Genomic DNA, 25707 nt, shown 5'->3' with positions numbered 1-25707 from the left:
CAAGTACACCGATGATGGTCAGCCAATCTGTCTTCGGTGTGAAGGTGTTGGGCATATGGCGAGGCAGTGCACCACACCACACAGGCCAGGAAGTCAGTCTGTCCCCACGCACACTCATGCGGCATCGGGAAATGGGATCCCTCCATTGCTATGAGCCGGGCAATGCGGGGTAAGTCAGAAGGCTCAAATAACCCCCTGACTAAAGAGTGTTTCCTGGAAAAGGCAGTAGGTCAGTGTCCCGAAGTGCACATAGAAATAGGTGGTGTTCCTCTTAGATGTCTAATAGATACAGGAAGTAATGTAAGCACACTGACAGAAAACTTCTTTAGAAACCACCTCAATGGAGAGGACAAAGATATGTACTGTACTGCCACATGGCTAAAGATAATGGCAGCTAACAAGCTACCGCTACCCTACTTAGGTTATGTGGAATTAGATATAGACGTTATGGGGGTCACCATCCCGGATTGTGGGTTTCTGATAATCAAAGATGATAATGAAAGGGGACAAGACGAGAAAGAACCGGACTATTCTCCACCTGGCATAATTGGGATGAACATTGCTAAAAGATGCAGACAGCTTGTGATCTCGGAATTCGAAACAACACGAGAGAGACAGTTGGGCTCTGACTGGAGGGAGGCTTTCCAACATGTGCAGGAGGCAGAACTTGTAAAAAGAGTGTCCACAGCACGAGTGGCAAGCAGGTGCAAAGTGCATGTACCAGCTCTGTCCACCGCCACCATCTATGCAAGGGGCCCGAAGAGACAGCCGAATATGCTGGTGGAGCCAGGCAATACCTCACTGCCCAGTGGGCTAATAGTGGTCCCGACTGCAATAGCACCCAACAGTCATGTGTTTCCAGTGCACATAATAAACTTTTCACCTGAAGCTGTCTGGTTACCCTCCAAGACCAGGCTGGGGGTTATTAGTACATGCCAGAGTATCGAGAATATCCCATATGAAGTGAAATTTCAGTGGATTTCCGCCCAGCATGAGGAAGTGACCATAAGCCGTAAGAGTGATCAGGGGTGTGAAAGTGATAAGTCAAGCTTACTGAGCCAACTACACGTAGGAGGTACACCAGAGCAACAGGCCGAGCTAGAGGCACTTCTGATGCAGTATACAGACGTTTTCGCAGTGAGTGACGAAGACCTAGGTTATACCGATAGGGTAGAGCATGAGATACCTCTAGTGGATGAAACACCTGTTTGCCAACCCTACCGGCGTGTACCACCCAATCAGTACAAAGAGGTCCGCGACCACATTATGGAACTGCTTAAGAAAGGGGTGATTAAAGAAAGCTCAAGTTCATATGCCTCACCTATTGTTCTGGTGCGCAAGTCTGATGGTAGCCTAAGGCTATGTGTTGACTACAGAAAACTAAACTCAAAGACCCGGCGTGATGCATTCCCCCTCCCTCGCATTGATGAGAGTCTAGATGCATTGAGTGGCGCAAAATTCTTCTCAACGATCGACCTTGCGAGTGGATACCATCACCACCAAGTGGCTGTCCAGGAGGGAGATAGACCCAAGACAGCATTCACCACACCTTTTGGCTTATATGAGTACCTGAGAATGCCGTTTGGGTTGTGTAATGCGCCCGCAACCTTTCAACGACTCTTGCAGGCCACCATGAGTGATCTAGCTTTCCAAATTGTATTGATTTATCTGGACGACTTGCTAATTTTTTCGTCTACCTTCCAAGACCACCTGATGAGGTTAGAGACAGTTCTTAAAAGGTTGAGGGAAAACGGGCTAAAAGTAAAAGTGGAGAAGTGTCATTTTCTCCAGCCCAAAGTCAGGTTCCTCGGCCACCGGGTCTCAGCTGAGGGCATAAGCACAGATCCTGATAAAGTAAGCACTGAAAAGACATGGCCCTTCCCAATTAGTGTAAAAGAACTTAGATCCTTTTTGGGGTTCTGTAGCTACCATAGGAGGTTTATAGAAGGTTTTGCCAAGATCGCAGGGCCCCTTCACGATGTGGTCAATGCATGCAACAAGGAAAACAGGCAAGCTCAGGCTAACCTGCTGTTCCGCCAAAATTGAACACCACAGTGCCTGCAAGCCTTTGAATTACTCAAGGAGAAGCTAACCACATTTTGCTAGAAACAGATGCCAGCATGTTGGGTTTAGGCACGGTGCTCTACCAGGTCCAAGAGGGGAGAAAAAAGTTTATAGCTTATGCTAGTCGAAGGCTGCGGGGGGCTGAGAGAAACGATCAAAACTATAGCAGCATGAAGCTGGAGCTCCTTGCACTAAAGTGGGCGGTTGCCGAGAAGTTCAGGAGTTACCTTCTGGGTCCAAGTTCACCATTATCACCGATAATAACCCCCTCTGTCACCTCTCCACTGCCAAATTAGGGGCCATTCAACAGCGTTGGGTTGCACAGTTAGCTGTGTTTGATTTCGAGGTCAAATATCGTCCAGGCCAATGTAACTCTGCAGCCGATGCCCTCTCCCGCCAACCCACTGCCAAATAACCAGAGCCCGAGAGCGAGGATGCTGAGTTTGATGGGTGTGTCGTGGTATGTGACACAATCTGAGCAAGCACCACCCTAGACCCCAATCTAATAGCAGCGGGTGTTGAGTGTTGCCGGGTCAGGCAGCTCTGTGCATCAGACGTAGGCGAAACTAGGGCCAGCAACGGAGCTCTCAGTAACACACCCACACTCCCTGCATACACCAAGGCGGAACTCCAGAGCTTCCAGGAGGCAGACCCAGCTCTCGGGGTGCTAAGGAGGTTCTGGGACCTGCAGAGGAAACCCACCCACCGGGAAAAGCTGGGGCTGTCTAAACCAGCACGCTCATTGTTGAAGCAGTGGTCGCGGATCCAATACAAAGATGGGCTCCTGTATCGTGTGATAGAAGATTCACACTTGGGGAAATGCTATCAGTTCTTGTTGCCTTCCTGCCTCAAAGAGCAGGTGCTTGAGAGTGTGCATGATCGAATGGGGCATCAGGGCATGTCCACCTGGCAGAGTTGGTGTATGCTTATAATGTCACGCCACACTCAACGACGAGGTATTCACCCTACTACCTGCTGTTTGGGGTCCATCCACACCTTCCAATTGATGCGCTGCTGGGCCAAGAACAGGAACAAGTAGACGGGCCAGACTGGTTAGTTGTACATCAGGAGCGTCTCCAAGATGCCCACTCCAGAGCACTGGAGTATGCTGAACGGAAAGCTGCCGAGAGAGCCACTTTACAACAAAGCAAGGTGTATTGGCCTCCTGTGGAAGTAGGGAACCTGGTCTACCTCCGCCATCGTCTCCCAGGAAGGAATAAGATACAAGATGCCTGGGGACCTACAGTCTACAAAGTCATTGGGGTTCAAGGGACCACCCACACTGTGGAGCCAATAGAAGGGGGCCAGTGAAACGGGTGCACAGGTCGAATTTGTGACTATGTCCTGAGCCTATACAGACGACAGAGAGACGACGTCCCACAGTTTCCCCGGTGGATAAGCAGACCTGGGACCAGGAGTCAGACCTCGAGTCCCTGAGGGAAGAGTTTGTCCTACTGGAGGTAAACAGGTATCCAGCAGTCGAGCGGGGGTCAGAAGCAGAGCCTGCACAGACTGAGGCAGATGACCACCTGGAGGAGACAATCGAGAATCCAGAGTGTGGGGGCCCCTCTCTGCTGGTGAAGAGATTGACCTACCTGTGGATGGACAGGGGACTAGATCAAGGCCATGCCCTGACTCCATTCCAGTTGACTGCTACTTGGAGGTGGAAAAACCAGAGGATAGCTCTGTGCCTGCTCAGCAGGAAGAAGTGAAAGGGGGGGTTAATGTCTCCAATCTTCCTCTGCGCAAAAGTCAGAGAACTACCGTGGGTATGAACAGAAACCCACATAACTTGCCTCAGTCTGCCTGCAATGCAGTGACGCTAAGCCCAGATGTATTATCCCAGGTGTTAGCAGGCATGGTGTTCTACAGCTCTAAATTAAACTGGTTGGTAGATGAACAATAAGTCACCAGGGACGATGACAAAGCAGGGGAGAATGTAACCGGGTGAACAGAGGGCAGGGGAATTTCACGTTGTAGCTTTAAGAGGTGAGCCGCGGGAGAACTTTTAAAAAGTAAATAAAACAGCTCGCGCACAATCACGTCAGTTGAAGCAAAAGTGTCGTTGAAGGCAACGAGTCAGACTCTCAAGCCGGTACGTAGATAATGCATCAGACCGGAGCTACATCTCCCACTAGAACTAAGCTGAGAGCGGGACGAAGCAGCAGGGGAGTTTGAAGCTACATTAGCTGGTGACAGCCAACGGTCACATCCAGGGGTTTAAACCAGGGGTCCCCAACCTTTTATGTACCATGGACCGGTTTGATTCCCATTTTTTTTTTCACGGACCGGGGGGGGGGTTTGGGGGTTCCATGTTCCATATGTGTTGTGCATGCATTACTTGAAAAGAACTAGCTCCAGTTATGTATGAACAGTGAAGGTAACAATCTCTTGTGAAAAACGTGAACTTGAAGAAGTGAAAATTGAACAATATGAACTATGAATATTGAACAACTTGAAGCTACATCTATAAGTGTGAACATGCTTAACAAAATATGGGAACAAAACATGGGAACTAAACGTGCATTACGAATATAATCAGTGGGAGCCCTGCTTGTTTCCCTGCAACAAGAAGCTTCCATCTGGGGGTGATGGAAGACAGTGACACCCTCAGTGTGTTTGAAATGTCCAGTCGATTGCGCAATTTGTCTAGTTGCAGTCATTGCCGAAAACCCGGCCTCGCATAGATACGTGGTGGGAAACGTTTTCAGCGCTTTTACGGCTATCTCGGGATATTCTGCTTTGGTTTTGATCCAAAAACCCTCCAGAGAGGTTTCCTTATACACACTCTTAAGACCACCATCATTTGCAATTTCGATCAACTGCTCTTCCTCCTGCGCTGACAAGTTAGGACTATTCGGGATATTGACAAATGGGTTGCGGACCCACTCATTGGTTTGCCGTGAATCTTTGAAGGATGGGAAGTAACGCTCAAACTCATTTGAGAGCGCAACAAGGTGATCGCGCACCAGCTGCGAGAGAAAGGGCCCTGCCTCAGTCTCTCCCAAAACCCCCACTACTTTTTGGAACATATCAAATACACCCCGGTCCACTCGTCGTCCCTACAAATCAAGCTTGGCTTTAAATGCAGCGACTTTATCTGCCAGTTTAAAGTCGTCATTCTCCCCTGGAGTGACAGGTTGAGATCATTAAGCAACCCGAATATGTCACACAGGTAAGCGAGTTTTGACACCCAGTCCTCATCACTAAAATGTGCAGCTAACGGTGACTTTTTTTCTGCTCTCGCAACTCAAACACTCTGGCCAGTGACCTGCTAAAGATGCTTGTTTTTTGTTGCTCATTCTAGCAGTTTAGCTAACTTCGTGTGACACTACCGTTCGCCAAGAACTGATCAAGTGAAGTGAGCTGACCTGAGGCTGCGCAGCGCTGAAGGCAATATGTAAAAGTGTTGAAGGCGGGACAGACAGACGTAAGAAAATAGACCTTGCAAAATGCAAACATGCCCGGTGGTTGGGGACCGCTGGTTTAAACGATCACCCAGAGCCACTACTGTTGCCTATTGTCATTAGAACATATTCAATTCCTGTTTGTCAATCTGCACTGGAAGTTAGAGTTTTTTTTATTTTGTTGATCTACTTTACCTAAATCCATACAGTTAAAGCTGCTCTCACCGGAAGCAGTCGGGGAATAAAAGACCTGCAGTAAAATAATTTATTTGTGTCCTTCTCATCCATTCAATCAAGCCACATATAATTTAGTGCTATTGTAAAATATTACAAATATTTGGCAAACAATTTCTGTTGTATGTCTTCACTGAAATCAGTTCAGCAGGCTTGTCCTACTTTTTCTGTAGGGTTGTGGAATTGCCAATCTGCAGTGAATAAATCGTACTTAATTCCTGCTCTGGCCTCACAGTTATCGCTTCAATTGCTTGCACTTACAGAGACGTGGATGAGGCCAGAGAATACTGCCACACCTGCAGCGTTGTCGACCAATTATGCTTTTTCGCATACCAGTCGTTCGTCTGGTAGAGGAGGCGGGACAGGTTTTTTCGTCTCTGATGATTGGAGGTTTACACAGTTGCTGCCTGCTCAGGTCCACAACTCGTTTGAATATTGTAATGTAACAGCTGGCTATCAATTAGCTGCCACCACCTTTTTTTACCGGTATGGTCCGGTTGTCGTCCAAAGTTCCACACAAAACCAGCACAGACAGGAGTTAGTATAAGTAAATCTGTTTATTAATGATAATTCATTTATAAAAGTACTAGATTGAAGCCAGTCAGCAGGAGTCCGGGTCTGTTATCAGATATATTGCACTAAGCCACTTAACACCACTACAAATCAGAAACCATAGGCTAATTATTGCACACACACACCATAGGCCGATTATTGCACACACACCATAGGCCAATTATTGCACACACCTAAAGGCCCAACAGGGGATAAACACACATAGAAACGCAAATTCATGGCTTAACTAATCAACACATCCTAAAAACATCCCCAAAGAATCACCTGCGATATAATAATAACACACACACACACACACACACACAATTCATGAAACATGGTTAAAACAATCGCCACTTCCCTTGTCCAGCAGCCTTCGAGACCCTCCCGTATGGTAGCACGTTCAGTCCGCGAGCACCGGCGTCCCGGATACCCACAAAAAAAGAGTCACAAAAAATATAGCGTCCCACGTTGATTCTTCCTTCCGATTTAGTCAGCATCACTTCAGGTGTCCTGTCCATATAGCAACTATGTCCACGCTAACACATCATCTTTGCCCGTCTTCAATCGTCTGCCCTCTCCTTTCTCTCTCTCTCTCCACCAAGCACTGTGTACCGTTTTTAAACTTCTTCCTCTCCAGGTGTCTCTCATCGCTCAATCAATACACGTTCCTAACCATGTGAGCAGGCAATCAATCACGTCATTACGTTCATCACAATATCATTCCATCATGATAACTGAGCCATACAAATGATAATTGGTGTTTTTTTATCGCCCTCCAGGACAACTTGGGAACTTTGTGAATGAGTTGGACATTCTATTGTCTGCTATTCCAATGGATGCATGCCCGTTATTAATCCTTGGCGATTTTTAATATTCATTTGGATAACTCGTCTTCAATTGACTTCCTGTCCTTACTCTCCTCATTTAATATCACACGTGTCCACAGTCCTCCTACTCACAAGGCTGGTAAAGATCTCGATTTAATTCTGGTACGTAACTGTAATACAGACAACGTTTTGGTTAATCTATTACATGTATCGGATCATCACTTTATCAGATTCTCTGTGCGTCTCCTGGATAACCCAGCAGCTCCTCCTCCGACAATTTCGTTCCGGCATAACCTCAGAAGCCTCTCAAGTGACCATTTTGCAACATTAGTAACATCTGCTTTACCTACTCCTAGCTCATTCTTGGCACTTGAGGTTAATAACGCTACAGAGACTCTGCTCTACACTGGTATCTTGTTTGAATGCAGCATGTCCTCTTTCCTTAAGACCTACTCGTTCTAAACCTCGTCATCCATGGCTGACGAACAGTATACTGTAGTCTCAGTACGAAAGGAACTTAGAGCTGCTGAGAGGAAATGGCGTAAATCCAGAGATGGTAATGATCTTAGTAACTACCAGTCTTTGCTTTAGCCTGGGTGTTCCCATGCTGCCTTGCGCGCGATTTGATTCACGCTGCTAAGGCAGCCTGGAGACCATGGAGCAAATTTTCGCCTGAGATAGGGAACCAATCACAGAACAGGTGGGAAAGCAAGACGATGATGAGCTATGCACAGACATATTTGATAGACATCCGTGGCACCCAATAAACGGATCTGAGCATTTTTTTCAAATACGAGAAAATGAACGTTTGGTTCCTAGACCACGTCTCATTGAGAAGTGGTGGCGCTAGCCAGGCTATCTTTGCTTTGCTTTTCATCCACTGTTACACTTGCAAAAAAGGCATTCTATCAAAGCAAGATTGAGGGCGCCACTGACAGTAGAAAACTTTTTTCTACTTTCAAATCTCTTCTCAATCCTCCACCACCACCATCAACTACTTCACTGTCAGCAGATGACTTTGCAACATTTTTCACTGAAAAAGTTGCTAAAATAAGTGCTCAGTTTGATGCACCTATAAGGAGGGCTTTGCCTTGTGTTAGTATGACAGCATCATTGTACTCATCATTTCTCTCCTCTTGATGAGGAAGCAGTCTCTCAATTGCTTCAGCGAAGTCGTCCAAAAACATGCCCATGGATCCTGTCCCGTCCACTCTTCTACAGTCTATCTCACCCGCTGTTCTACCAGCAGTCACACATGTATTTAATGCTTCACTCAGTTCTGGAATAGTTCCTTATTCTTTTAAACAGGCTAGGGTTACACCTCTGTTAAAGAAAAGTACACTTAATCCAACTCAGGTGAAGAACTACAGACCTGTCTCCCTTCTTCCTTTCTTATCAAAGGTTTTGGAGAAAGTGGTCTTCAAGCAAGTTTGTGACTTTCTTCATCAGAATAATCTACTAGACCCTATGCAGTCTGGTTTCAAGAGTGGTCATTCTACTGAAACTGCTCTTCTGTCTGTGACTGAAGCATTGAGAGTAGCTAAGTCCTCTGCTCAGTCATCAGTATTAATTCTACTAGATTTATCTGCAGCCTTTGATACTGTTAACAATGACATTCTCCTTTCTATACTATCTGAACTGGGAATTTCTGGAAAAGCTCTTGACTGGTTTGAATCTTACCTTAAAGGGCGTTCTTTCAACGTGTTTTGGCAGGGACAGGTATCTAAGTCTCATGACCTCACCACAGGTGTGCCTCAGGGATCAGTATTAGGACCTTTGCTTTTCTCTATTTACACCACTTCCTTAGGTGATACCATTCGCTCCCATGGATTTGACTTTCACTGTTATGCAGACAACACTCAACTTTACCTGTCTTTCCCACCTGATGACTCTAGTGTTTCCCACCGGATTTCTGCATGCCTTAAGGATATTTCAGCCTGGATGAAAGATCGGCACCTTCAGCTTAATCTCTCAAAAACAGAGTTTTTGGTGTTTCCAGCTAAAACAGCTATTCCCCAACAGATTAACATCCAGCTTGACTCAACTTCATTGACCCCAACTAGATCGGCACGTAACTTGGGTGTTGTAATTGATGACCGACTTAACTTCTCTGAGCATGTAGCTTCTATTGCAAAATCATGTCGGTTTATGCTTTACAACATTAGGAAGATCAGACCTTATCTGACTCAAGATTCCACACAACTTCTTGTTCAGACCATGGTCATCTCTAAGCTGGACTATTGTAATTCACTATTAGCTGGCTTACCCGCTTGTGTAATAAGATCATTACAGCTTATTCAGAATGCTGGAGCATGCCTGGTCTTCAATCAGCCAAAGAGGACACATGTAACTCCTCTAGTTACTCTCCATTGGCTCCCTATAGTAGCCAGAATTAAATTTAAATCTCTCACTTTGGATACTGACTGGATCTGCTCCTAGTTATTTTAATTCAATAATCAAGCCTTACATCCCCAACCACCCACTGCAGTCTTCTGATGAGCGTCTGTTATGTCGACCAGTCATAAAAACTAGGTCTAATTCAAGACTCTATTCCTCAGTGGTTCCATGTTGGTGGAATGAGTTGCCCAGTGCTCTCCTGTGGTAGTTTTGGGTCGTTTAAGAGGGGTCTACAGACATTCCTATTCAACATGTACTTAGTTGTTTAAGCGCTTATGTGTTATGGTTTGTATAATATTGTTTTATTTTCATTAGGCTGTTAATTAATTTGACATTATTGTTTATTACTGATATTCTCCTTAATGTAGTCTTAGCATGTCATTGTTTTTATATTATTGATTGAATGGACATTATTGTTTTATTATTGCCTTTCCCCTCATTTTCATTGCTTATTTTTATTAGGCTATTGATTAAATTGATATTATTGTTTATTATAACTATTCTCCTTATTATATTTGACCAACATTCTAATCTGTTCCCTGTTCAATTTTAAATATTATTATGTATTTATGTGTCGCTTTGGACAAAGGTGTCTGCTAAATCCATAACCATAACCATAACCATAAGTGTAAATTGTGTCATTAATACTAATCAGTTGTGTGATCAGTGATGCAAATTGCTTGAATTAAATATTTTGTTCCATGGCTCAAACTTGTGTGGTGTCCAGGAAGAGCAAGAGACTGTGCACCGCCATGTTAGGCAGAACTCTGATCTCTAATAGTCATAAGGTTTGCATTTTTGGTAACTTCTTCATAACAAACTGAAATAAATGGGAAAATAATTTTTGGTGCTGAAATGTATTCTTTCAACATTTGATGGATTTCTCAGAGGATGTGATTCTAGTTAGTATCTTTTCATAGTCTCCTAGTGAGCTTGGGAGTGTTGTCTCATTTCTTCACTTCACTGATGTTTTTATACAGCTGCAGAGACCAAGCGGTAATACGTGTGATGCCGTTTTAGTTTTTATCACTATGGGCCTGTTCCACACAATGATTTACTTCTTTGGTAAGTCTGGATATTTGATGTTGTTACTTGAAAACTATAATAACTTTGTGGAGCAGGTCCAGACTGAGCTCTAATGCGGGTGTATAATAACTGTGTGGAGCAGGTCCAGACTGAGCTCTAATGCGGGTGTATAATAACTGTGTGGAGCAGGTCCAGACTGAGCTCTAATGCGGGTGTATAATAACTGTGTGGAGCAGGTCCAGACTGAGCTCTAATGCGGGTGTATAATAACTGTGTGGAGCAGGTCCAGACTGAGCTCTAATGCGGGTGTACTCTTCTCATTTAAGGCGGGGCGTGCATCAGTTACCTGAGTGGAGACATCATACATTATATGTTGCCGCCAGCGCTGGGTAAGGTCATGGGACAGTCAAAGTTACGTAAAAAAATTTGGAAATCTGTCAACAAAATGTTTGAGCTAATTACTGGAAAATATTTGATGTCATGCCTAAGACAATTGTTACATTATGGTTGGCAAGGTCACATTTGACTCTGGCCGATGAACATGCAAAAAAATGGTTGTCATAATGGTTTTTCTTCATTTTATTTATGATTTGTATTCATGAAGTAACAATGTGAGTCTCACCTTTACATTTGCTGGTTAATTTCATGAAGCATCATTTGGTCTGTAAACCAAAAAGAAAAGAAAAAAAAATATGAATAGTATAGCATACTTTACATGGTAATTTGTCTATTTTTAATATACAAAAGAGCTTATTTCCTAAAATAGACCATCTAATCTCTCAAGCTGTCTTTGTTCTTTGTGTTTGTGGATTATCACTTCTTCATCGTATATCATCCATTTAGAAGCAATAATAATGCAAAAATTCTGCAGCTACTGAATGTACTCTAAATATGCACACTGAACCCTCTCCTGAAACTGACCAGCGACCACACCTTTGCTGTCCGGGTGTCATCAAATCAGTGCTATCACTCCCACCCCTCACGCTTCGATGACATCCCCAGGGGCGATTCTAGACCTACAGCTTTGCTGGGGCACAGGCCCCCAACTCCCAATACATTAAAAAATAATAATAATTAACTGTGCGCGCAATATAAAATAAATCGCTAGCCTGATTTGGACCATCACATATCTCCCCTAGGTCACAGACGTCCTCCTCCATACTCTGAATCGTTTTACGTCTAGCCCCCATCATGTCCTCATCCGTTTCTTGCCTGTCTCTCTCCTCCTCCTCCTCCCCCTGCCTAGTACTGACTGCCCAGCCTGTGCTCTTTCTCCCCTCTCTTCGACCTTCTCCTCCTCCTCCTCCTCCTCCATCACTCTCTCCCTCAATTGTTGTAGCAGCCACTATCCAGCAACATCCAAACACATAGGCATAAGTAGGCCTATACTAACTGCATGAATTTAATAGGCTTTCCTACTAACACAAGGGAAGCTTATTTTTAGTCAAAATTGAGACTTCCCTCCCAGGCAAGGGTCCTATAGACATCCTGGCAATACTGCAGTTCTTTGTAGCTTAAATAGCCTACTAAAGCCTTCATACTGACTTTTGGTGATAATTTGCAAATGTAGCCTATAATAATCTACACAGATGGCTACTCTGATTCTGTGTATATTATTATAGGCTACATTTGCCATTAAACCATTGATCAAATCACTGGCTATTACCAGCATAAATGTTAATGTTACCGTTAATGTGGGCAAAATTATCATACCTCCCTCATCCTCCTCACTGTTCCTCTCCCTCTGTTCGGGAAGAATTTTCTGATGTCCATCTCTGAATAGTTTATCAGAAGGATATGTTTAGTTTTACAGTAGGACAGCTTCACAAACAGTATAGGCTACTTTTACAGGACTCTCTCTACAGTATACGTGTAAATCCTTATTAATTGTCCGCATGTGTGCATGCAGCCTACGCATGGTGTGAGTGTGTGTGTGAGTGAGAGAGCATAAGCTGGTAAACTGTTGCTAAATTTAGGCTACAATAACGCTAAGCATTGAAAAACAGATGCTAGTTATGTGGGTAACACTCTCTAACAGCGATCAACTTGTCATTTTTTCTGTCAAACAAGTTGTGAATTTGTTGTAACATTAAACAGGGGACGACTTACTCTGTGCTCAAAGTGATGTAACGAGCTCCAGCGGATTCCACAGTGTGTGTGCAGTACAATGAAACACTCGGAAGAATCATGTGAACGATTTTCATTGGTTGTTGCGTTCAATCTTTTTTTCAATCTTGATCTATTTCCTGACTGGCTATTATGGCCCCTTTCTTTATTCCTTGTTTTTTTATTTATTTATTGGCTGGTAAGTGACAGGCTCGAGCCATGATTAAAGCAGGCACGGAGATGCGCTCATGAATGCCGTTTCCAGCTAGAATTTTACTGGGGCACTGGAGACTTTTACTAAGGCACGTGCCCCAGTGAATAAGGTCTAGTGACGCCCCTGGACATCCCTCAGGCCCTGACCACTGAGTGCATCTCCACTGGGAAGCACAGCTGATTAGTGGAAGCACAAGGCCACTGGGACATCGGCGTGGCCTACAAAAACATCAGCAGGAAAGGAACATGTGGCGTACGACTGGGAACTAATAAAGAGTCTTGGAGCATCCGACACAATAAGATGGGCCATGTACTTGCTCTCCACAATAATAAACGTAGCAAGATCGAAACCTCTCTGGATAGCTCTATGATACAGAAAATAGCAGTCACTGTTGATTTTGAGAGGGGGGCATCAGTTTTGCTAGGAAGGGAATTAGGTTGGAGAGTCTCTATGGTTTCAAAGCCTCCTTTGATAAGACAGTTGGTTTGGCCTGTACAGTCTGAAGCCCCAAAGTACAGCCTCTGTTGTCAAAACTTACGAAAAGTAGCTGGTTGGATTTTACATTTTCATATCGACCTTATTACTGAAATGTAGCCTATATGCTAGGAATTCACACTGGTTTATGTTACAATTATTTTTTTCCTTTTATAATTCAACTTTCTGTTTCAATTATTGGTTAAGAAATTAACTAGATTTTATCCGGCTCTCACATCAAAACTTTGACTCCATTTGGATGGTCATTTTGATGTTAATTAAAACAATTGATTGTACGACTATATTTTTATATGTGAGCCTATTTGTTACTTACATTTTTCACACTTGATCCCTCAAAAACCCTGAAAAAACCCTTAAAACCTGTTAAAAAAAATGTTTTGGTCTCTGTTGTCCTTATCAAACTAATTCAGCTTTGGTTTCTCACTGTAACATGAGCAATGTTACACTCAGCTGTAGCCTATACGTTTTGCAAAGTAGAGTGGATAAATGGCATGGATAAAAAAATAAATGAATAAAAAACCTTTTGATTTTGTTAATGTTACGTGCATATTCATTGTAAACAATGATATACACATTTTTAAATGAAGAAATATAAAACTAAGAGGGTATTGTACCTTTCAGAATAGCTTTTCAAAGCTACACAATGGTGACCGTTGTTCCATTACAGATAATAATGATTGAATAAATCATCAAATTAATGCTATATGAATTACTGAAGAGGGGAGAGAGAGAGAGAGAGTGTGTGTGTGAGAAAGAGAGAGAGTGTGTGTGAGAAAGAGAGAGAGATAGTGACACAGTTGTTAGATAGTATTTATTTTATTACCTCATAGCACTGTAGCTGCCTGGCTGCTCTAACTGTTAGCTGCAGCAACTCAAGCTAGGAAGCATCGATTTTTTTCGTACCGAGATCTATGTGAAAAACTGCTGGAATTTTCCTTTAAGGGGGTGACATGGCACTGTGTCTGCGTCATCTCCTTGACTACATGGGGATAGAGAGGTAGTTTGCTAGAGATAACTGATCTTTGACAACAATGTATTCATGCACAACCTTGGCATGCACAACCTTGGCATGCATATATCTGGACAAGATACACTGCAGCAGCAGAAATCTTACAAGAATATCTGGTTTGATCTGCTAACAGACAATAGACTTCAATTCGAAACTGGATTAAGATTATGACAAACAACACAATCTGAAATGTGTATAACTAGAATTGTACGTTGATTTCTTGTTTATTCAAATGACTGTTGTGGAAAGTAGAAATCTTCCCTTTAATAACAAAAAAAGACAAATGCAATGCCCAGAATCTTTTTTTAAATTACCTCATACGGAAAAACCTCAAAGAATGTATGGGTTAGCTAAAGTCAGGAAAACACTGACTGACAATTTACAGGAATAATGAAAATAACCTGCATGCCTTGTTGTTGTATAACCAGTTTTCCTCAAATCGTTACCAGACGTCACTGCCCATATTGCCCGTAGGCTGTATGTCGGTTAGCAACCAGGGCAAAAGGACATCAGTCCTAATTGTTATGGCCAGCCTGTTCCCAGACCACAACATAAAGAGGGACACACTCAACAAGGTTCAAGTTTTGAAAAGACACACACACGCACACGCACATTCATAAACTGCAAACACGCACATACGCACACACACTCAGGAGTGAACACACACACACACACACACACACACGCACACACACACACACACACACATACACACACACACACACTCACAGAATAACACATTCACACCATAGTACGCACACACACACACACACACACACACACACACACACACACACACAGGTAACCCCACTCCCCAAAACACCCTCCACACACAAACATAGGTACACTCCTCCCCCACACACCCCATTACACCCCCCCCCCCCACACACACATAAGTAATATACCTTTTTAATTACTATTTAATGTATTATTAATGGCAAGGCAAGGCAACTTTATTTATATTGTGCATTTCTTACCAAGTCAGTTCAAGGTACTTTACATCATGTTATGACCCTGTGCCCCTTCAGGCCTTCTCCTGTCAGTGCACGGGCAGGGCTGGGCCTGGTTGGGCTAATGTCATCATTGATTACACCTATGGTTAGGGTGGGGCTATATAATGGGTTTCCTATCTCTCTCATGAGGTACTTTTCTTCCTTCTTGTAGGCCCTCACTTTGATTCTCTCACACTTGCACTTTGCTCTCTTCCCTCATTTCTAACTCTACCTCTCTTTCTCTTTCTTTGTCTTTAGGCCTACTTCACTAGCTTCTCACATACTGACTCTTTGCATCCATACATTCATACACTCATACACGCACGCCACCACTCCCATTCATTTCCCCCTAGACATTTTTGCTATTGGTAACCTTGTGCTTTACTTTAATAAATTAATATATTTGGTTTGAACCTTGTTGTCCGTGTCCCTCTTTATGTTTCGGTCTGGGAACGAGCTGGCCGTAACAATCATCAGTAGAAAACAGCAAGATATTTAAATTCAAAAGTAACATTTCTAATTTTGTAAAAGTAGTTAAATGACATGTTCTTCATCTGACCTACAGGACTAGCCTCTTTTCTCAATTTCAGGGGTCAACAGATTTCTGTCACACGCACCAAATCTAAATCTGGGAGATATCCTGCCTTACTGCAAACTGGTGCCTTTGTCAAGTGCTTTCCTGCCTTTCTCCAGTGATACCTCAGGCAGGGATGGCAAATTTACAATTCTGATAGAGCCCTGTAAGAATTCAACAAAGGTGTATAAATGTGTATATAATTATGCATTTTCTATGTGATATTGGAGAAGGTTTTCATCCTGCCTCAGTGTGGAATAATACAAACACACAAACACTTCATAAATATAAAAGTCCAGTCTTGGAACACTACACAATGTCAGCACCCCCTTGTATGCTTAAAAAAGTCTGCCATGGAAAATTTCACACAATCTCCAGGGCAGGGTTGAGCAGGCATTTACGGAAGCAATAAAAAGTACCTGTCTGCATGCCATTGTATAACCAATTGTTATCAAAAAAATGAACTTGATATGAACTTGAATGTGAATGATTCATTTCCATAATTTCCAAATTCCATAACCATAACCGCTTATTTTGGATCCCATCCACACCTTCTTTTGAAGGCCACACCTCCGAAATCACTGTCAAAACTGTTTTGAACTTCGGCTGTGTGTAGCCTATAAAAGGCTGCACTTGAGCACATCTGACCAAGGGGACACGTTAACACCCTGTTTCTGTATCGAATTCACAACGTTATTTTTCCCTTTTCTGCCAAAAGGATTCAAATCAAAATGTCAAAGAAGCAGAAGAAGAATGTTTAAGGAGCAGATGAGGGAACTTCTGACTTGTTCACTCTGTCTGGATGTCTTTGATGATCCCCGTCAGCTTTTGTGTGGACATTCCTTCTGCTTAGGATGTATTAGAAACCTTGCCATATCAATGCAATATGATCCATTTTTCAAGTGTCCAATCTGCAGGTTTTGTTTCGGGCCAGTAATGCACAGTTTCAACACCCTGGCACTGAGTGGCACTGCGGACTACTACTACTACAAGAATGCCTCCGAGGTATAAGACTATGGCTTTTTAATTTGTCTTGACTTGTCTAATCCTGCTTGTCATATATCATCATGTCCTGGCTTGTGTTATTATCTGGACCAGGAATATTTGACACAACAAATGTGGTCAGGGTAGACATGAGCATTCATTTTCAAACCTTCACAGCTGGTAACCCTAGTGGGCTTTACATATGTATAGCCTACTATTGCATGGTTCTCAAGCTTGTAGACAGTCTCTATCAAGCCTGTTCAGACTTATTTCTTTGCTTTACGTTGACTTAGGCTTGCTGAGGTGATTTAGGCTACATATTAAGCATGTAAGTTATACAGCTTACAGTGTGGAAGATTTTGTGCTAGCTAGCTGAATGCACATGTGTATGCATCATTCATGACCATGTTTGCATATGTTAGAGACCAGTAACATATAGTCCTACACAGATGACAGGTTGATATATATACAGATGTATAGTCACCACATATCAAGAAGAATAACTAGTTGCATAGCAAGCTGTAATGTACATTATGTTCTGCACAGGAAAACAATTGGTTGAGCAACCAAATGAGAGAGCTGCTAACCTGCTCAGTGTGTCAGGACATCTTTGATGACCCACGCCAGCTTCGTTGTGGTCACAGTTTCTGCAAGAGCTGTTTGAAATACCAGTCAGAATTGCAACGTGGGAATCAGATTTTCAGCTGCCCTGATTGCAGGACTATCTTTCCAAGAGTTAATTTATTTAAAACCTTCTCAGTGAACAGCATTGTGGACAGCTTCAGATGTGCCCTTGAGGTGTGTATTGCAGATTATATTAGGCTAAATGTGCCCATAGGTATGTGCTATTAGATAATAGGCTAGGCTATGCAAACTGCCATGTCACATATAGACACTGTCAAAATGTTATCAAAGTTTTATTAGGGCAATCAGTTCAACAATTAATAGCCTTTAACAGACACTGCTTTTTTCTATGATACAAATTTGTCTGCTATTGTAGGAGGAGCCAACGGCTGCTCGCCCCACTGAACGCCCCCCTGTAGACAACTTGAGGAACATGTATGAGGTTTGCCTTTTTGTGCTGACACCTGTAGCTGGACTAGCAGACCACCTGCTCTAATATCAGCATTGGCACTTTAACGCAAAATAATTCACATTTTTGTTCAATCATCTTTGTTTTGAAAATGTATAATTTAGCCAACATTATGATAATAATCATATAAAATGCGGACAATAAACAAGGTCATCTAATTAAATTGATTTGCATATACTTTTATTTCTTTTTTCATTTGATGTTATAATCATTATAATCACGTTTAATTGCTTGTTTGTGTTGGTCTTTGAGAAAAGGTCCAGGTCTGACAGAAAAAGGTCTGACAGAAGTCTATAGAATTTGAATAAAATTCATATATTTCGATCATACAATCATATATTTTATATTTAGGCTCATGCCGAATCACTCAGTCACCATGTAAACCAAGGCAGGACCATCCACAGGGTTTGTGTTCATGTAATCATATTTCAGTCACATAATTCAGTCATGTATTTCTGTCCCAAATATGTCTTAGTTATACCAAAATAACATAATTTGTTGTATCCTAGGTTGAGCCAGAATCACTCAGCCATGTAAACCAACTCAGGACTTTACAAATGGTTTGTGTTCACGTATGTAATCATACATTTTGTAACCATACATGTTCTAGTCAGAGAAGTACTCATTAATACATATATCTTATTATAGTTGCTACACAAAAATAACAAAAACATTTGTGTTCATTTTGGGAGATTACTTTGTACAAAATGTTGCAGATCTGCTTTTCTGCATGTCAGAATCCTCTGGTGCATTTAAATAGCAGTATTTGCAGATACTGTTTATATACATATGCTCAATGTGCAACATAGTCATTGCTGACTAAATTGAAAGATCCACGTGTACATAAGTCATTGTTGAATTGCAGTGTAGAACTTTCAACAACTAAATAACCCATAAATAACCCTGCTGACTATACATTTGATTTTTGTTGGTTACATTTATATATCGCTTTTCTTGACACTCAAAGCACTTACAGCAACACGTTGTAACATCCTCTGAACTCATTTATGTGGTTCTAGAGAGCTGCAGTTCTACGTCTCTTGATCATACAAAGGGAACTTCTGAGGGTTTGTCTTACTTTCTTTTTTTGGAAATATTTTTGCAACATATCTTAAAACTAAAATTCAACTTCAATGCTGTTTTACTAATTTTTTTTATAAAATGGTAATTGAATTATAAAAATATTTCTTTGCATTTCAGCAAAGAGAGACTGTGCGCCTTCCAACGAGAAACATCACAGCCAATGTAAGGGTTTTCCTTTTTTGTTAATTTCATTGATATTTCATGATGTGATGCATGGCAGAAAACATTATAATTTCACACTGCAACGAAAATGTGTATTCAAGGCATTGATCTTGTTCTTGAAATTGCGATTTGAACAAACTGCTTTTGCATTCCAGGTGCCTGTGGCTACATCAGAACCTGTCATGAGGTTTGTCTGGTTATTTGTATTTTACACACAAGTATGGAAATTCCTAAATATTCCTTCCTAAAAGATGTACACAGATCCATATATTGTTTCTATTGTAATTTATATTCATCATTATTCAATATTAATTTGTAACTGCTTTAATTAATATTGTTAAATATTTTATGTCCTTGTGCTTGGTACACTGAACAAACTGTTTCCCACTTATATCTAAGTGCATGCATGAAGACCAATCACAACCAATCCATCCATTTTATGCATGAGAGTTCATATCCACTAGATTAAACGAAGATATAACTGCAATGTCTTTGTCATTCAGGGAGCAATTCAGTGCTTTGTGATATGGGCTATAACACAAACACAAGTGCTGTTGTATTTTGTGATATGGGCTATAACACAAACAGAAGTGCTGTTGTATTTTGTGATATCTAAGGTTGTGGATGGCTTTACAGTATTTTGAAGGAAGTTACTTTCTTATCTTATTTAGACACGCCAAAAGAACGAGAGTTATTCAACTTTATTTTGGGCGACATCACTAATCATACTGATTGTCGCAATTTACTTCAGTTTTGGTGAGTCCATTCAGACATTTGTTTGTCTAGGTGAGTGTTTGTGTGTATGTTTGTGTGTTCAATTAAGATGTCAGTAACTGAAGAAACTTGGCCAATAGACTCCTGTTAATGAAGTTCTGTAAACTGTTGAGCAAGACTTTTAAAACTAATAACATTTCAACCAAACAAATGTCAATTGAACAAAAAACATTTTAGAGGCTTTAGTTCTCAAGATACAAATATTACATACATATACACATCTGAGATGGTGCTGCAGTCATTTTCCTGGAACATGTAACACCAAAGGCCAGAAGCTTATGCAAAAGCTCTACTCCTTTTTACATGACACATCTAACTAACAGGCCAAGCATCTGATGTTAAAACAGAACCTGAGCCATTCCAAGATCTTAACCAGAACAATCCCCATAAACAGGATCTGTTTAGAACAGATTTTTAAGAAATTGTGTTCACATTTAACAAGCAGGTGTTCTGAACAATGATCAGAATAAATCACTATACTTTGCTAGATCTTATTCTGCAATATGCATTATGTACATTATTTAGCTGTTCTTAATTTAGATGTATTTTATACCTGGTACTTATTTCCTGATGAAAAATTAAATGAAATTTCAGTTTTATCCTCCCTTTGACATTTTACAAGGTCATGAGAAAACAACTAAATCCATCCAAGCTCGGGACGCAAAATTTCCTCGAACAAAGGTTCAGTTCAGACAGTACAGGTTTAGAACAGGTAAGTTGGTGATACTGTATTTGCATTCTGTGTCCTCTGTGTTCTAGCTGATAGAAGCAGAGTTTGTTTTCAGTGTGTAAATAAAGTAGTCTTACTAGCCACCTACATTTTTATGTATAGGACTTGCTTGACACCCTTTTTCCTTTTAAGCATAGAGTAACCTTGTAGAGATGCTGGTGAATCTTCATGTGAAAACTTTTATTTTTCTTCCTTGATGCACATCATTGTAAATAGAATTCTGTCAATTATCCAGAACAAAATTAAACTTTCTTCCAGAGACTGCATATTTGTGCTCCTCTGTGATACATGGCAGGGTGTATCTGGACTTGGACTCTGCGAGTCCTTTTCTGATGGTGACTGAGGACCGCCAATCTGCCATCCATCTCTCCAGCAGACTTCCCTACTCTTCACACCCCTCCCGCTTCTATAGCCCACCCCCAGGTCCTCACCACCAACTGTGCACACTTTGGGTCTAACTACTGGCTGGTGGTGCAGGGCTACTGGGACATCGGCGTGGCCTACCCGAGCATCGGCAGAAACGGGAAAGGCACTAGCCTGGGAACAAATGATGACTCCTGGAGCCTCAAGAGCCACAAGATGGGCAATCTCACCGCTTACCACAACAAGAAGAAGACAAAGATCCAAAGGCTGCTTGAAAACCCAGACATTCAGAGAATTGCTGTGTTTGTGGATTTTGAAATGGGGGCCATACACTTTGCTGAAGTAGGACACAAACTCAGCCATCTATACACCTTTGAGGCTCATCTAACCCAGTCTGTTTGCCTGGCCGTTGATCTATACAGTGTTGATCCCCCGAGTTCAATGTCTATAGTCAGGAGTGTTTCAGACAGTGGAATTTGAGACTTCATCTGATGACGGCACATTGGTGTAAATCGGATTACTGTAAAGACTAATGAATGAGACGTGGCTGCATACACAGCTGGATATGTGCGGTTTGTCAGCAATTATCAAGTGAGCTTTGACTTTCTTCTTGTTTGAATCAATCACTGAAGTTTCATCATTGATGACAAACATTACTTAACAGAAACAATAAATACAAACTCCACCCTTGCTTATACGTTTACATGTCTGTCTATTTATTCATTGTGGACAGTGATCTACAAGTTTCCAAATAAAACAGAAATGCAAAGAAATCACTGTGGACCACCTGAGACAACAAAAAACAGAAAAGCCAAAACCCCATTAGCCATTTGATGAAATAATAATAATAATAATAAAAAAAAAACTTCTCTGAAGGAATCTTTGAGAAGAGATACTAGGCTATTTAAACATGTAGAATGCCAGAAAAAACAATGTACACATGCCTCACGTTGAAACCATCTGGACAAACTAAGGGGCAGCTTTGTGATGCTGGTGGTTGGGATCAAATGGACAGAGTGAATTGAAGGCAATAGGCTAACTACACCAGCGCATGCCAAACTCATTTGAACCACCATTCCATTCTGATGCCATTTCAGTGCCTGTACAGTTGGAGAAAGATAATAAAATAAAGTACAAAAGTAACCACTGCCCTTGAGTTCCATTTGCCCTTATTCATGATTTACATTTTTCTTAATTATGGCACTGAGTGTCATGGCACAGGCAGAGTGTGTGTGTGTGTGTGTTGACTGTTCTGGGGGACTGTAAATGCAGTGGAATGTAGCATTCAGGAAACAAAGGACCGAGAGACACAGGTCATGAGCAATCATTTAGAGTTGAAAAGTCCAATCCAGTTGGTCAGAGGAACTTTTGTGTTTCCACATCCTCAAAGAGCTGAAAGGCACCTGAATAACTACACATTTTACTGTCCTTGCATTCTGGTGTTGATTTGTGTACCTGTGCTCCTTCCTATTACTATTTACAAATACGTACAGATCCTCATTTTAGAGGTAAACATTAAAAAGAAAAAAAAAAGTTTTTTCAACTAAGCCTCTCTTCTACATAATCTTTTGTTCATCACTTCTTCTTAGCCTCCAAGATGTTCCATCATGTTTGTTCGTTCCCGTCTCGCCCACTTCCAGGACTTCTTTCTTCACTTGACCGTTGTCGAGTTCTGGCTTCTGATGGAGCACCAAGCCATAAAGATGTCCCTGTGGAAATGAAAACAAAACAATAAATAAATAAAAACATTTTCAAATCGGTCACAGTTAACATCCAGGTTCCACTATGTTCTCTCTAGACCTGTTGGATTATATTAGACAGTTAGAGGCCCCACTTGGAGTCTATGATTTACATGTACAACTTAATTACATGATGATTTAAAGCAGCTATGTGCAATTCAACTCTGTACGTTTCAAGCTGTCTAAATGCAGCCACACAGGACTCTTCCACTGACTCTTCCAACAGTTACAGTCCTAAACACTGGGGGCATGAACATGGGGGCTCATGAGTGTAGCACTGTAGCTGCCTGGCAGCGCTAGCTGTTCACTGCAGCAACTTAAGCTAGGTAGAACCGATTGTTTTCGTTTTATTTTGTACAGACAGTACTCGATGACCTCGAGAAACAGAGATCTATGTGAAAAATCACCGGAATTCTCCTTTAGACAACATAAAACCTTTCACATGTAAGATGTAACAGGTTCGACAACCATGCAGCTGAAACACTGGCTTTCATCCAAGGCCACAGTCAGAATACGGCATAATGATTGTCTACACATGTGCTGGTCATATAATTAGAATATCATGAAAAAGTTGATTTATTTCAGTAATTCAATTCAAAAAGTGAAACTTGTATAATGTATACATTCATTCCACACAGACTGATATATTTCAAGTATTTTCTTTTAATTTGGATGATTATAACTGACAACTAATGAAAACCCCAAATTCAGTATCTCAGAAAATTAGAATATTGTGAAAAGGTTCAATATTGAAGACACCTGGTGCCACACTCTAATCAGCTAATTAACTCAAAACACTTGCAAAGGCCTTTAAATGGTCTCTCAGTCTAGTTCTGTAGGCTACACAATCATGGGGAAGAATGCCGACTTGACGACCATTGACACCTTGCACAAGGAGGGCAAGACACAAAAGGTCATTGCTAAAGAGGCTGGCTGTTCACAGAGCTCTGTGTCCAAGCACATTAATAGAGAGGCAAAGGGAAGGAAAAGATGTGGTAGAAAAAAGTGTACAAGCAATAGGGATAACCGCACCATGGAGAGGATTGTGAAACAAAACCCATTCAAAAATGTGGGGGAGATTCACAGAGTGGACTGCAGCTGGAGTCAGTGAGCCCTTTCACACTGCCAAAATCCCCGCGATTTTATGTACCAGAATCGCGGAACGACTGTCCCTTTCACATAGACCGAGGCGGAACGGCAGCACGAAGTGTCTCGCCAAATTTACTACCAAGCCTAGACATTTTGCTGAGAAAAAGCTCTTTTGTGTGATACATGTGATGTCTGTTTGATGAGTAGGCTACTTCTTCAGCAAAGAATGGGTACATGTGGACGCACTCTCTTTTTTTGCTGTGCTCTGTGACTTTCTCCACTGCGTAAAAGACTAAATTAATTGCGCTGTGAATGCTAAGCTTAATTTGCCAGGCCATAGGATAAATAAAAATTGCTGGTCAGACGTAAAGCAGAATATCGAAATAAGGGGGCACCAAGGCCACAGTAGCCTGTGAACCTCCAATTTTCAAAGGGATATCACGGCCAACGCAGGGGGCAACTCTTCTCAGCAATTTCCCTTCCAAATTTTCACCTTATTTTCCGACACACGATGCTGCAAAAAGACATCCCCTCTTCCTGCAAATTTTGCGTGATCTCTGTGTGAAAAGGGCTAGTGCTTCAAGAACCACCACGGGCAGACATATGCAAGACATGGGTTTCAGCTTTCGCATTCCTTGTGTCAAGCCACTCTTGAACAAAAGACAGCGTCAGAAGCGTCTCCCCTGGGCTAAAGACAAAAAGGACTGGACTGCTGCTGAGTGGTCCAACGTTATGTTCATAGATGAAAGTAAATTTTACATTTCCTTTGGAAATCGAGGTCCCAGAGTCTGGAGGAAGAGAGGAGAGGCACAGAATCCACGTTGCTTGAAGTCCAGTGTAAAGTTTCTATAGTCAGTGATGGTTTGGGGTGCCATGTCATCTGCTGGTGTTGGTCCACTGTGTTTTCTGAGGCCCAGGGTCAACGCAGCCGTCTACCAGGAAGTTTTAGAGCACTTCATGCTTACTGCTTCTGACCAACTTTATGGAAATGCAGATTTCATTTTCCAACAGGACTTAGCTTTGGCACTGTGTGCAGGTGCCACCAGTACCTGGTTTAAGGACCATGGTATCCTTGTTCTTAATTGGCCTGCAAACTCGCCTGACCTTAACCCCATAGAAAATCTATGGGGTATTGTGAAGAGGAAGATGTGATACGCCAAACCATACAATGCAGAAGAGCTGAAGGCCACTATCAGAGCAACCTGGGCTCTCATAACACCTGAGCAGTGCCACAGACTGATCGACTCCATGCCACGCCACATTGCTGCAGTAATTCAGGCAAAAGGAGCCCCAACTAAGTATTGAGTGCTGTACATGTTCATACTTTTCAATTGGCCATCATTTTTAAAAAAACTGTTTTTGTATTGGTCTTAAGCAATATTCTAATTTTCTTTGACACTGAATTTGGGATTTTCAGTAGTTGTCAGCGTTCGGTTCGCGTTGTGTCTGGTGCAACAATTAGCTTCCACTATAATCAATGGAAGTAGCTACACCAGACGTGATAGCGGCGTATACGTTCGAAAAAAATAGACCATTCATCTAAAATGGATTTTACGCGTCGCGAACGGAACGCTACAGTTACACGTCTGGTGTAGCTTCGCTGTAATATGCAAGTTTCACTTTTTGAATGAAATTACTGACATAAATCAACTTTTTGATGATATTCTAATTATATGTCCAGCACCTGTATATTACTCTAGACTCTCGGATATAGACCCCCCACAAAAAAGCTGATATTTAACATTCTAGTCACTACTTCATCATCTAACATCAGTGTTTTTTATAAAAAT

The 25707-nt window shown here is 41.8% G+C and overlaps 2 long non-coding RNA genes across 2 annotated transcripts; both read left to right on the top strand.

Annotated features, from left to right (window-relative positions):
* The first annotated feature begins 16543 nt into the window (after positions 1-16543).
* LOC121709985 lies at positions 16544-18117 on the top strand. The gene is made up of 3 exons (XR_006032075.1): positions 16544-16905; positions 17431-17682; positions 17885-18117. It is a non-coding gene; the product is annotated as an uncharacterized LOC121709985 (long non-coding RNA).
* Positions 18118-18838: 721 nt separating this feature from the next.
* Positions 18839-21862, top strand: LOC121709974. The gene is made up of 6 exons (XR_006032071.1): positions 18839-19044; positions 19178-19222; positions 19378-19409; positions 19894-19978; positions 20619-20708; positions 20985-21862. It is a non-coding gene; the product is annotated as an uncharacterized LOC121709974 (long non-coding RNA).
* The last annotated feature ends 3845 nt before the right edge of the window (positions 21863-25707 follow it).

This window comes from Alosa sapidissima, chromosome 1 (genome assembly GCF_018492685.1).
Source record: "Alosa sapidissima isolate fAloSap1 chromosome 1, fAloSap1.pri, whole genome shotgun sequence".
Lineage (NCBI taxonomy): Eukaryota > Metazoa > Chordata > Actinopteri > Clupeiformes > Clupeidae > Alosa > Alosa sapidissima.
This window is presented reverse-complemented; position numbering and strand designations above follow the sequence as displayed.